Genomic DNA, 15,041 nt, shown 5'->3' with positions numbered 1-15,041 from the left:
TCCAAGGCATTTTCCTTTGCACTATGTGAGACTTTCTAAATTCTGATGTTTGTATCCTTGGCTGTTGGCATTGTGTTTAAGGGGTGCTGCATGACTAATTTACCATGCAAATGTCAGTAGTTCAGCAGGGTATACCTGGGGTAACTTTCTTGCCCCAGTACAACACACAACATGACGGAGGTTTCATCTTTTTAAGCCATATCTTGGAAATGGCATATAAGGTGCAAGCTGCCCAATAGATTATACTTCAACAGATTAACTAATCTGTGGTACCTTAAAAAAAACAGAGGCACATTTATTAAAAGTGCATAATACGTCCGGGTCAGTGACAAAAGTAGGTACAATTCAGATAGTGAAAGAGAAAAATAATGTAAGTGGTTTGGAAATGATTGTCTTGAATCATGATACAACAAATGGTGTTCAGCCAAAATGATATTTTTGTCATTATTTATAGTTTCTTAAACGGGCACATAGACTTTTGAAGTATTAACACTTTTCAGGCATGATCCTGCCTGATGGCAACCTGAAGGCAATAATAATGCCATAACAAGACTGCAATACAGAATAAAACAATGCTTTGCAAATTATGTAAATGTAGTGCTTTATCAGGAAGGCAGATTTGAATCTTACAGGGAAATACTTATTGCTAAGAATGTATTTAAAAAAGTAAGCTCAAGGCTGCTCATTACAGCAGTCTAAAAGCAGTACAACCAGATACCAGTGTGACAGTCAGAATAAATTCATCTGGTCAGGACTAGCAGGTTGATAGAAGTTTTGATAAATGTATCACTTCCTCCAAGGCCCGAAGACATTACAGTTAGTTATGGTTAACTGAGTTGTGGAGGACCTCCTCTGCATGGTGGTGTGATTGCCCTCCAACAAAAAATAAATCTAGAAAATGATTCCATCAGTAAATTAGTCTTAACTGAATACTCCCCAGTTAGACTGTCAGTCATTGACAGACCAAACTATACCTGCCCGCTGTCTTGGTGATGATACATGCACATCATTACAGGGATTGTGTTTACATCAGACTGTGATATCGTAACCATGGCTATCAGTCAGATACACTCAGTATGCCAGTCATCTGTGATATACACTCAGTACACTAACAGTCTATGATATATACTCAGTACCCCAGCCGTCTGTGATATACACTCAGTATACTAACAGTCTGCGATATATACTCAGTACCCCAGCCATCTGTGATATACACTCAATATACTAACAGTCTGTGATATATACTCAGTACCCCAGCCATCTGTGATATACAGTCAGTATACTAACAATCTGTGATATATACTCAGTACCCCAGCCGTCTGTGATATACACTCAGTATACTAACAGTCTGTGATATATACTCAGTAACTCAGCTGTCTGTGATATATACTCAGTACACTAACAGTCTCTGATATATACTCAGTACCCCAGCCATCTGTGATATACACTCGGTACACTAACAGTCTGTGATATATACTCAGTACCCCAGCCGTCTGTGATATACACTCAGTACACTAACAGTCTCTGATATATATTCAGTACCCCAGCCATCTGTGATATACACTTAGTATACTAACAGCCTGTGATATATACTTAGTACCCCAGCCGTCTGTGATATACACTCAGTATACTAACAGTCTGCGATATATACTCAGTACCCCAGCCATCAGTGATATACACTCAGTACACTAACAGTCTCTGATATATACTCAGTACCCCAGCCGTCTGTGATATACACTCAGTATACTAACAGTCTGTGATATATACTCAGTACCCCAGCCGTCTGTGATATACACTCAGTATACTAACAGTCTGCGATATATACTCAGTACCCCAGCCATCAGTGATATACACTCAGTATACTAACAGTCCATGATATATACTCAGTACCCCAGCTGTCTGTGATATGCACTCAGTATACTAACAGTCTGTGATATATACTCAGTACCCCAGCCGTCTGTGATATACACTCAGTATATTAACAGTCTGCAATATATACTCAGTACCCCAGCCATCAGTGATATACACTCAGTATACTAACAGTCCGTGATATATACTCAGTACCCCAGCCGTCTGTGATATACACTCAGTACACTAACGGTGTCTGATATATACTCAGTACCCCAGCTGTCTGTGATATACACTCAGTATACTAACAGTCTGCGATATATACTCCATACCCCAGCCATCAGTGATATACACTCAGTATACTAACAGTCTGTGATATATACTCAGTACCCCAGCCGTCCATGATATACACTCAGTACATTAACAGTGTCTGATATATGCTCATTACCCCAGCCGTCTGTGATATACACTCAGTACACTAACAGTGTCTGATTTATACTCAGTACCCCAGCCATCTGTGATATACACTCAGTATACTAACAGTCTGTGATATATACTCAGTACCCCAGCCGTCTGTGATATACACTCAGTATACTAACAGTCTGTGATATATACTCAGTACCTCAGCCATCTGTGATATACACTCAGTATACTAACAGTCTGTGATATCAGTACCCCAGCCGTCTGTGATATACACTTAGTATACTAACAGTCTGTGATATATACTCAGTACCTCAGCCGTCTGTGATATACACTCAGTATACTAACAGTCTGTGATATATACTCAGTACCCCAGGTGTCTCTGATATACACTCAGTATACTAACAGTCTGTGATATATACTCAGTACCCCAGCCATTTGTGATATATACTCAGTACACTAACAGTCTGTGATATATACTAAGTGCCCCAGCCGTCTGTGATATGCACTCAGTACACTAACAGTCTATGATATATACTCAGTACCCCAGCCGTCTGTAATATATGTACACTCAGTACACTAACAATCTATGAAATACATGCAAAATACTAACAGTTTGTGATATACAGTCACTGGGCCAGCATTCTGTGATATAAACTCACTGTACCAGCAGTCTGTGGTAAGCACTCAGTATAAGAGTGATGTATGATGTACACCTCAGTATCCCAGCAAAGTGTAATATGCATTCACTGTATTAGCAGTCTCTGATAATACACTGACTATATTAGCAATCTGTGAAATACACTCTGCATACCAACAGGTTGTGATATTCACTCACAATACCAACAGTCTATGATAGACACTATACTAGCAGCTATACACTGACTATACTAGCAGTCTGTGATGCACACTAACTATACTAGCAGTCGTATACATTAACTATACTAGCAGTCTGTGATATACATTGACTATACTAGCAGTCTGTGATATGCATTGACTATACTAGCAGTCTGTGATACACATTGACTATACTAGCAGTCTGTGATACACACTCTCTACACCACCAGTCTGTGCTATAAACTCACCATACCAATAGCCTATGATATAAATTCACTGTACCAACAATCTGTGATATACATTCAGTATACTAGTAGTCTGTGATATACATTCAGTAAACTAGTGGTCTATGATATGCATTCAGTATACTAGCAGCCTGTCATATACATTACGTGTAGTAGCAGTCTGTGATATATCCTCTGTATACCAGCAGACTGTGGTATACACTTGGCATATCAGCAACCTGTGATATACACTCAATATACCAGCAACCTGTGATATATACAAATATGCCAGCAGTCTGTAATATACACTCTGTATACCAGCATTAGCAAACAGGTTGAAGGGGATAGATCTACAAAGTTGCTTATGCAGATGAAGTGCCATTACACGAAAACTCTGAGCAAGAACTTCAGCAAAGGATAGGAGAATGGAATACTAAAGTAAAGGCTCATGGGATGAAACTGAGTACAGATAAGACAGTTATAATGCCAAGAAATGGGGGAAATCAGAAGAAACTGAAAACTGAACTATAAAGCAAGACAGTGGAGCAGATTTACAGCTTCAAGTATTTTGAAGGGATGATTGAGGAGAAGAGAAGTCTGAATTAAGAGGTCAAAGCTTGAATAAGAGGGGATACAGCCAACTGGCATAGCATGTCAGGGGTAGTGTATGAAACAAAATGCCAAAGAAGCTGAAAAGTAAGGTGTAGAAAACAGTGGGGCAACCAGTACTACTGTATGGTACAGATACCTGAGCAATAAAGGCATAACAGTTGTGGAAACTAAAGGTGATGGACCTGAAGTGCCTGAGGTGGGTAGTAGGATGCACACTGCAGGCCAAAGAAATGTGGACATTGGAGCAGAAGTCAAAGTAGTTCCAATTGCACCGAAGGTCAAGGAGAATAGATTATGGTGGCTCTGGCACATGTGCAGCAAAGCAGAATACAATCTGGTGAAGAAGATTTGGTACAGTCAGGAAGAAGGCAAGAGAAAATTAGATTATCTAGCAAAGAGATGAAAGAATATGTGAGAGAAGACCTGCTGGCATGACTGTCAAGAGTGACATTGAATCAAGAGAGATGGCAACAGCTGACACAACATCCCAACCTCTGTGATATACACTCCGTAAAGCAACAGTCTGTGGTATGCACTTCCTGTACCACTGGTCTATGATATACATTTACTGTAGCAGCAGTCTGTGATACACACTCGGCATACCAGCAGTCAGTGATATGTACTCTCTGTACCAGCAGTCTGTGATACACCCTCAGTATACCAGCAGTCAGTGATATACACTCACTGTACCAGCAGTCTGTGAGATACACCTCAGTGTACCAGTAGTCTGTGTTATACACCGACTGTGCCAGCAATCTGTGAGATATACTCATTGTACCAGGGGTCTCTGATATGCACTCACTGTACCAGCAGTCTGTAATATACAACTCAGTATATCACCAGTCTGTGATATACACTAACTGTATCACCAGTCAGTGGTATACACTCACTGTAACAGTGGTCTGTGATACACACTCATTATACCAGCAGTCTATGGTATACACTCAGTATACCAGCAGTCTGTGGTATACACACTCTGTACTAGTGGTCTGTGATATATGCTCTCTGTACCAGAGGTCTTTGATATACACTCACTGTAGCAGCAGTCTGTGATACACACTCACTGTACCAGTGGTCTGTGATATACACCGCACTGTACCAGCAGTCTGTGTTATACATCCACTGTGCCAGCAATCTGTGAGATATACTCACTGTACCAGCAATCTGTGATATGCACTCACTATACCAGCACTCTGTGATATACACCTCAGTATATCACCAGTCTGTGATATACACTCACTGTATCAGTACTCTGTGATATACATCTCAGTATATCACCAGTCTTTGATATACACTCACTGTATCAGCACTCTGTGATATACACCTCAGTATATCACCAGTCTGTGATATACCAAAAAAACTAAACTGGAAAATGCAGAAGAACAGAGTAAAATCCATACAATGTTAGCATAATAAAAACTTTTAATCTACGCTCTCTTAACCAAACTTCTTCGGAATAAAATGTACATTCTCAACATCATATTTATTGGTGCAGAAGTATTTCAAAACTGGTTTTAAACACATCCTTCCACTTAACCAATTATACAATTAATCAATAAAATTTCAAAGCTCAGGAAGTTATTTCCTTATATAGACTCTATAATCTTTCAAAAAACATTTAATGTTATCAGCATCATTTATACCAGTTTTTTTTATCTGAATTTAATCTGATTTGCCATAAAGCCTCCTTTTGTTCAAGATTTGTTTTGAAATTGCCACCCCTAAAATCATGACTTTCTTGCACCAGCACAGAAAACAAAAATTTTTTGTACATCGAACAGATGATAGTATGCTTATAAAAAGCATTTTGTCTTGTCTTGTTTTCTAATATTGTAATAATGTTCTTTTATTCTGATACATAGTGCTCTTGTAGTCATACCAATGTAGAATGCACTGCAATATGCACACATACCAATGTATACAACTCCTTTGATCTTACAGTTAAAATGCCCTGGAACTTTCAAAGTATAAGGCAAATCTTCTAAATTAACTAAGGGTCCTTCAGACATGTATCTGCATATGTTACAGTTTCCACACTTATACACGACCCATCTTTTCTGTGTGATGTTAGAGCAATATACAAATTTGTTTCTCTCTCTTTCTAAAATATTTTTTAAATTGTTTTGATTTTTGTATACAAACCTTGGTTGAGTCCTCACTATAGATTGTAAGTCTTTATTTCCCTCTAGAAATTTCCAGTTGTCAGAAATAATATTTCTGATAATATCACTGTCTACTGTCATGTCCAAGCAAAAGAAATTACCAACATCAGATGTGTTCATGTCATGGTTCTGTTTTGTATTGATGTTGGAAAACCCATGCTCAAGGATGGCTGGAAAGAGACTGTCCCTCTTTTATATAACATATTCAGCCTGCTCTTTCAACAGGGTCTTACTATACCCTCTTTCAACAAACAAGGTAGTAATGAATTCTATTTCCTTCAAAAAGTCACCCATTTCACTTGTCTTTCTACTAGCTCTTATGAGCTGTCCTTTGAGAATGTTATTCTTCATATAAAGAGGGATTCATGCTGGTATAATACAAGTAACTGTTAGTGAAAGTTTCTTTCCTAAAAATCCTACTAACTTATGAAGCTTAACATCCCATTCCAGAATCACATCCAAAAGATAGACTTTTAGTCCCACATCTCCCAGAACAAATTTTAAGTACCCTGATCTGGAATTAAGGGTGTCAACAAAACTTTATATTTTTTGTACATCCCCAACCATGACAAAAATCAAGTCATCAATAAATCTCTTAAAAATATAATCTGGTATTCCATGACTAGTGGTTCCAATACAGTACATTCCCAATGACCCATCACAATGTTCACAAAAGATGGTGCTGCAGGGGACCCCATAGATACCCCCCTAAATTTGTTTGTATTTTTTTTGTTAAATACAAAAAAATTGTTATTTAATAAAACATCTATTAATTTGCAATAAAAAATGCTTTCAAAATTGCTGAATGTGGAAAATGGATTTAAATATTCTCTGACTTCTTCCACTCCCTCTATGTGGGGAATACAGGTGAGGAGAGAGACAACATCAAGACTAAATATCACTTGTGTGGTGGGATTGAAAGCTGAAACTAAAGTATGTTCCCTGATACTGTTTAAAAAGTCCCATGAGTCTTTCAAGTATGAATTCATTTGCTAAACAATGGGATTTAACTTAGAATCCACCAATAAGGAAATACCCTCTGTAATATAGTTTGGGGCAGATACAATGGGTCTAAATGGAGGACAAGTTTTACTTTTATGTGTTTTAGGAATTCCAAAGAAGGAAACTAATGTTAGATTGTCTATGTGACAAAAATCATAAAGGTCCTTCTCTAAATTACTGTTCATTAAACTCTCAAACAAAAAAGAGTAAACACTCCTGTAGCTCTTAGCTACTTCCACCATGTCTGTTAATCTGCATTCTAAACTGTTATCTAGCATTTTCTCTATACAGGTAGCATATTCCTCTTGGTTCGTTAAAACTAAGGTACCCCCTTGTCACTCTTCATTACTCTTTGTTACCATTTTCCTGTATTTCTTTCAGGGCTTTCTTTTATTCCTTAGATAAGTTGGGATACATTTTTCTTTTCTTTACCCCCTCCCCCATAGCATTCCTTATTTCACTTTCACAAGCTGATTCAAAAACTTTAATTATATATAGTTATAATCAGTCATAAAAATCACAAGCTCATTGAGACAATGCAGAAAGCTCCCTAGTTTTAAACATTGTGTCTCCTTGCTGCTTTGAAACTGAAATATATCTTTTATTGCATAGCAATAAAGTAATTTAATTTCAGCTATTTTTCTGAAGTTTTGCTGGGCTGAAGTTAACCTCCAGTGTTCCAGTTTAATAAAATATATACATTTAAACAGTTACAATAGTGCATTTACCTTTCAGTTCTATTCCAGTAGGGCACACTACATTTCAAGCACTTTGCCATAACCTTTTTCAACATAAATGTCTGTACAAATACATTTGATATACGCATGGCATTCAGTTCTAATACAGGTGTAACAGAAGCATCTTGTATGAATCATGTTGATATTCACAATATCTCCCTTTGTCACAGGGGGACATGCAGACAATGCACAGAAGGAAGGCACCCCAGCCAAGAATAAAACCAGAGAACCTGTTGCTGTGAGGCAACAATGTTAACCGCTGCACCACAGCTATGACTTTTGAAAGGCAAATAAAATTCTTGACCAAACAAAAGAAATGGATTGGAATAATCCTTCTTTGAAGAGACACGCAGGAAAAAATGAACGGAAAGTAAATGAGAAGAAAAAGAAACTAAAGGAAGGATAATGTTTTATTAATTTCAAAATATAATCTCATAATACATAAATATATCTAAACAGTTGTTACTAAAGTTCTTGACAACCTGTGTTTTATTTGATTCAAACTTGAAAAAAGGGGGAATATGGATGCATACATGTGAAAGGTAACTGTGTTTTAATTATTCATCTTAAGTTACGAGGTTCATTACTTTAGTTACTTAATGAAAATTGTTTTATTTTGAATTAAAACATTCTCTTCTACAGCATCCCTTCCACTATTTATTAGTGTCTTTAGTAATTATACTAGTTATCTCTAAACATAATTATATTTATTTAGTGGAGAAGTAACAAAAATGATTTAGGGTAAATTAAACATTACTAATGAACATACTTTAAACATTAAATTAGCCTAAACACTTTTCTATGACTGTTTAGACTTTATATTAATAAATGTTAAAATCATTAGTTTAAGATCTATCAATATTTTAAATGATGTTTATTGTCACACACAGAGTTTGACATGTTATGGACTTCAGTATCTTAAGAGGCACTGGCATATTTTTTGGTTAGTTGTGAGATGTACAAGTGTTTTCATTCAATGTGAAACTCTTTTTTTTTTATTGAATATTAAACCCTATAGGTATGTGTGACTTTTGTTGTTTTTTTTTTTTCATATTGACTTGTACTTCTTGGACAAAGATTTTGTAGATATTCTGGTTGGTTGTGAGGAGACATTTGTGAGGGGAAGCTTATCTGGTGCAGCGCAAGATGTTTTTAAACACTTTCGTTTTTAGATTATTTCTCTTTTTCTTGCTTACCCTTCCCACTGAGGTTGCGGGCTTGTTGATCATTGAGACTGCTAATAGGGGACAGGAAGGGGAGGAGTGATTGTAATGGAAAAGGAAAGATGTTTTGCTAATGATATGTGGGAAAGGTTAAAAGTTAACTTTGGATATATTCACAGCAACAACAAAGTAGATAATATATACTTTATTAGTTAGTATTAACTGTCATTATAGGTTTCAAATGAAGTCTTTCATTTAAATTTATAGTTTAAATAAGCTGCTGCTTTAATGCATGACTCTTGCATAGTGCAGCGGTGTATACAGCATGGAACATATAAGATGGGGAAATGTGAGTTTTAATTTGCTTGAGATAAGTGTTTTTTCATTTGGTATCTGGAGCTCTTGATGCATTGTTAGTTATGGACTATTGTCTTTTTCTTTTGCTCAGATCATTAAGGAGAGGTTAAGTAATGAAAGTAGCAGGTGAGCAGACCTGTTTTTTGTTGTTTCAAGCCTCTGAGGTCACAGCTTTGTAACTATGCTGACTAGATGCAAAAAAAACTTTTGTGAACCAATGCCTGTTCAGTAGAGTTTGAGCAGCTTTATATAATTCTTCTTTTGTGATTTTTCTTTTTATTTTACATTATTTTTCCCACTGAGGGTTACAGTCTGGTGTTTATTATGTCTGTTAAATGAAGGAAGAAGGTGAGGAGAGAGTGAAAAGGAAAAAAAAAGATGTTTTAATACAGTTGTATAAGAAAGGTTAAAGACTATATTTAAATACATTTGTAGATACAGATATATTCAGGAAAAATGGAAAGATATATTTTATTAAACCGTACTGTCATTAAAAGTTCTAAACAGAGTTTTTTATTTAAACTTGAAGTATAAATAGTTGCTGCTTTAAAGGTTACTTCTTGGTGAATGTAGCTACAAGTATGGTGTAAGTTTACTTCTATTACTTGACATATTTGGTGATACTGAATATAACTCTGCTTAGAATGGTAATTTCACAAATATTATAGAATGATTATTATTTTGTTAAAATATGAAAGTAATATAGAATAAATTAGTTATTTATTTAATATGAATATGAAGAACTTTTTAAATAAGCCATACATATTCACTCAAATGAATAATTTATCATTTGCTGGGCTGTTTTAATGCTTTCTCTTTTTGTTACTTGTTTAGTCAAGACATTATTAAGTTTATATTTATGTAATACAGTCTGATATTTAATGCAGTTATATAAAATATATATTATATGCAGTATTAAGGTCACATCTACAACATAAATATGATTTAAAAATGATTATATATTAAATGAATAAGTAACTATCAAATGACTAAAATGCTTATGTGTCAAAGGATTCTACACGTCCATATTTTAATTTAAAAAAAAAGATGGCTTATAACTATATTATATTTTGATTAATTAAAACATAGTAATGAATGTAGAAATTTAGAAATGTGAATAGATATGTGATAAAACTGCTTATGGAGTTATTAGTTCTAGAATAATTTACTATCTTGAGTGATTATTTCTGATATACAGTTGTTAAGCAATTAACAAAACCTATTATTATATTTCATAATAACATATTATTTAGCATTCTATATCATTTTAATTATCAAATAGTTGCAGATGAAATTTTGTTTTAGCCATGGAAGCTACAGGGTATGTTTGGGTAGAGATGCTATTCAAACTAGGGGGTATTAAACTCAAGAGGTGGTGAGAGATGCAATTTAAATCAATGTTTAGCACTTCATAATATAATTATTTTTCATTTGGTGTCTACTGTTATCAATAGAACATGTTCAACTGACAACTATGAAATATTATATTTAGATTTATTTATAAACAACTTGGGGTTTATAGAGTGGTATACTACTTAAGATAAATAAATGAATAAGTATTCGTTTACTATAATATGTCATATATGAAGTTTATCTCCATTAATGTTAATGGACTGAACAATGTTTGTAAGAGGGGTAGCTTAAATAAATATTTTAAGATGTTTAATGCTCAAGTTATATTTTTACAAGAAGCATTTAAAACAAGAGGATGTTAATGGGCCTCAGCTGGGGTGCCTTCTGTGCAGAGTCTGCTTGTCCTCTGTGTGGTAGCATGGGTTTCCTCCGGGTGCTCCGGTTGCCTTTCACATCCCAAAGAGATGCTGTAGGTGGATTGGACACTCTAAACTAGTCCTAGACATGAGTGCGTGCGTGTGTGCCTTCTGTGGAAGATTGTGTGCCGAGCTGGCAACTCAACACCGTAAAACTCCACTGCCAATCATGAGCGGACAGGTGAACCGCTGTGGTGACCCCTAACCGGGAAAAGCCGAAAAGAAGAAGAAGAAGAAGATTATTCTATACTTACTAGTTCTCATTACAAACAGAAGAGAAGAGGTGCAGCAATTTTAAGGAAGAATTCTATTCCAATACCTAAAATCTTAAATATTTATAATGGCAAAAAGGCCATGTTTTGTTTGGTGACTTTGGAAATAAAAGGGAAAATATACACTTTAATTAATGTTTATTCGATTCCTGGAATAAGAAAAAAAAGATGTCAAGCACCAACTTGAGGAGATATTACAGTTTTCTAAAGAAAATTTTATTTTACCAGGTGATTTTAACTGTATATCAAGTGATAAAGATAATAATGCCATTTATAAGTGTAGAATATCAGCTACAGTTTAAGCTTTAATTAACTTTATAGATATGTTTACTATCAAATATATAAATGAATTATCTGAGGTAAGTTTATTATTTTTACTCATTTTTCATATAGACATGGTACAGAATCTAGAATAGACAGAGTGTATGTTTCAAATGATATAACAAAGGTTGAGTAATGTTAAAGTAGTTTCATGTCCACTGTTAGATCATAATACCGTTACATTTGAAGTCATGATAAATACTAAAAATAATATTTCTGTTACTAGAATGCTAGCGTATATATCTAACTTAAAAGAATTTAAGGGATTTTTAATAAAGAAATTCAGATTTTTATAAACATAAATAGTGTTGATGGTTTATTTTCTTTAAAAGCATATTTATATGGCAAAATTATATGCTGGCATAAAAATAAGAAATAAACATGAGATAAGGAACTAATCGATTTATAAGGAAAAGTAGACAAACTTAAATTAGGTACACAAAAAGGTAATAAAAGTTTGACAGAGGAACTTGACAGGTTAAATAAAAATATTTAGAAATTTTACATGATAAAACCATGATAAATCTAGAAAATATTAAGATGAACTCTTGCTCTGTAAATCCTAAAAGTCAACATAAACTAGAAATTAGATCAAAGAAGATTATTAAATTTAATCATATTAAAAAGTTTATATTCCAAGTAGCAAAAAGAAGGTTACAGAGTTAGAAGATATTTTAGAGGCATTTAGAACTCACTTTAGTAAAATTAATCAAGTCAATTCAGTAGTAATATATAATTATTTTTTTCTTAAAAAAATTTTCAAAAGCTATTTATGGATTAGATAAGATAAATAGACAAGCCAATTTTAATAGCAGAACTTAAATTTCAAATCAATAAACTAAAACTAAATAAAGCTCCTGGAAATGAAGGCATTACACAAGAATTATGTAAATGAATGACTGGCAAAGCTTTAGCAGTGTTGATGAAAGTATATTAATTAGTTAAAGGTTTATCAAATGTTCCTCGATCTTGGAAATATACTCTAATTTTACGTATTTTAAAAGCCAATAAAGATACAACAAAATGTTCTTCCTATAGACCAATTTCATTATTAAATATTGATTATAAAATATTTATGGTAATGTATGTTAATAGAATTAAACAGTTTCTTCCCATGTTGATAAATGAGGAGCAAACTGGTTCCATAATGTATAGAAATTCTTATGATGATATTAAAACAGCACTTACAATAATATATTATATTAATAATATAAATAGTAATTTGACTTTGGTGAGCTTAGATATTAATAGTGCCTTTTGGTTAACTGGGAATATCTATTATCTGTTTGGAAGAATAGAACTGTTGAATAATTTTATACAGCTCATTAAAATACTTTGAGAAATTGTTTTCTTATATAAAAATTGGTACATATACTTCCAAATCAATTGCAGTTACTAAAGGCATTAAGCAGGGTATGTTTCTATCACCATTACTTTTTGCCCTAACCATGAAACTATTTGCAAATTATATAAGGTCAAATACAGACTATTAAAGGTATTCAAATAGATAATTTAAATTCTAAAATACAACGTTTCACTGATGATATTTTGCTAACATTGAATGATTGTAATCCTTCTCTTCATGCTTTATTTGAGACAATAGAAATCTTTCACAAGAAGTCTGGGCTTAGTTTTAATGATAATACAACTAAGATTCTACTCATAAATTGTAATACATATAAAATAGACAAGAAATTCTCTAAATATATAGTGGAAGATTACAAAATTAAGTATCTAGGGACTTCCTTAATGAATAATATTAATGATATAACAACAATTAATTATGCCAATAGTTTATATAACATAAAATATCACATTAATAAATGAAATACACTCATTTTACAATGGAAATGAGACTGTTTTTAAACAAAATGATCATTCTTTCAAAAATATTATATATAATACAATCCATATCTCTTCCTCTCCCTAAAAGATTGTCTAAGACAGTTTAATTCTTGATTTTGAACTTTGGTTTCCTAATAAACCTAGACTGGCCTTAAATCATTGTATAGGAGATTGGATGGCAGGGGGTATAAGCAGATTTGGAAATTTATGTTTTATCATCAGTTATCAAGATGATAACTTTATGGCAGAATTCTAAGTACCCTGCTAAATGGAAAGAAAACACGAAAAAAATCTGGTTAAAATCAAATTATTCTATACCAGAACAATATAATAAAATATTAACTAATGCATTTTACTGGTTAAGAGAATATATCTCAGAGAGTAAACATAAACCAATAAGCTCCTTTTATGTTGCAAATATATTACATATATTCAGAAATGTTATATATAAGAATCCAGATTTTAAACTATGGTTGTTTCTACCGTTTCCCATAGCTCATACACAAAATAACATTAACACATTCAATATGCCAAAACTGATAAAACTTAGAGGAAAAAAATTATATTTTGGCATCAATTGACAGTTAATGGGAAAGTACATTCTATTGATTATATAATGAATAAATTTGAAATAGGTAAAGAAATGTGGTTAGATATACAAATCTGTGGAAAATGTATTAATCAAAAGATTTGAGTCAGTGTAGTTAACCATATATAAGGTTGATAATATTTTAGAATCTTTACTTTAGGAAGTGACAATGATACTGGAAAAGGATGACTATCTAAAATATATAAAGTAATTAAAATTAAATACAAAAATATATTATAAAGAAAAATACTGAAATTACTTCAGATTAATTAATAATCAATCTCCAGGTGAGAAAGGTCAAAAGTTAATGTTATTATCTTCAGAACAAACTACGCTTTCATTGCATTGGAGATTATTTTCCAGGAAATTTATACATAATAATTTTATTACACCTCATAAAGTTGAAATAATGTATAAAAAAAGAACTTGTATTTTGGAGATGTAAGTTAAATATTAAGGCTGACTGGCAATATATGTTTTATGAGTGAATACAGCTCGGATCACTTTGGGAAATCATGAACTCTTTTTGCAAGCTATGGTTAATGATAACTTTATTTTAACTAAATTTTTGGTTTTGTTTAATGTACCAATACCTACATGTGGTGCCATAAAAAAAATATCCTCTTCTTTGGATTATATTAGCCATCACAAGAAAGGTTATTACTATAAACTGGAAGAAAGAGACTAACTCTATTTTCAAAGAAATTAAGAATATCTCTAACAATGTGTGTCAGGTTGAATTGGCTACAATCAAGAAATGATAGTCACTTCATATTATAATTCTTGGCTGAAATTTAAAGAACTGTTAGAAAAACTTGATGACAATATGTTATTTAGCAATACAGTAAGCTGAACAATTAATAATTTCATTTGTTTAGTAGAC

At 33.3% G+C, this 15,041-nt stretch overlaps 1 protein-coding gene across 3 annotated transcripts in view; it reads left to right on the top strand.

Annotated features, from left to right (window-relative positions):
- The window catches only part of CCDC33 (coiled-coil domain containing 33), a 1,222,712-nt gene that overhangs the window by 545,496 nt on the left and 662,175 nt on the right, over positions 1-15,041 (top strand). The window lies entirely within an intron of this gene.

This window comes from Protopterus annectens, chromosome 7.part0, assembly GCF_019279795.1.
Source record: "Protopterus annectens isolate FY-2018-M chromosome 7.part0, PAN1.0, whole genome shotgun sequence".
NCBI lineage: Eukaryota > Metazoa > Chordata > Ceratodontiformes > Protopteridae > Protopterus > Protopterus annectens.
Note: the sequence above shows the minus strand (reverse complement) of the source record. Positions and strands in the feature narration are given on the sequence as shown.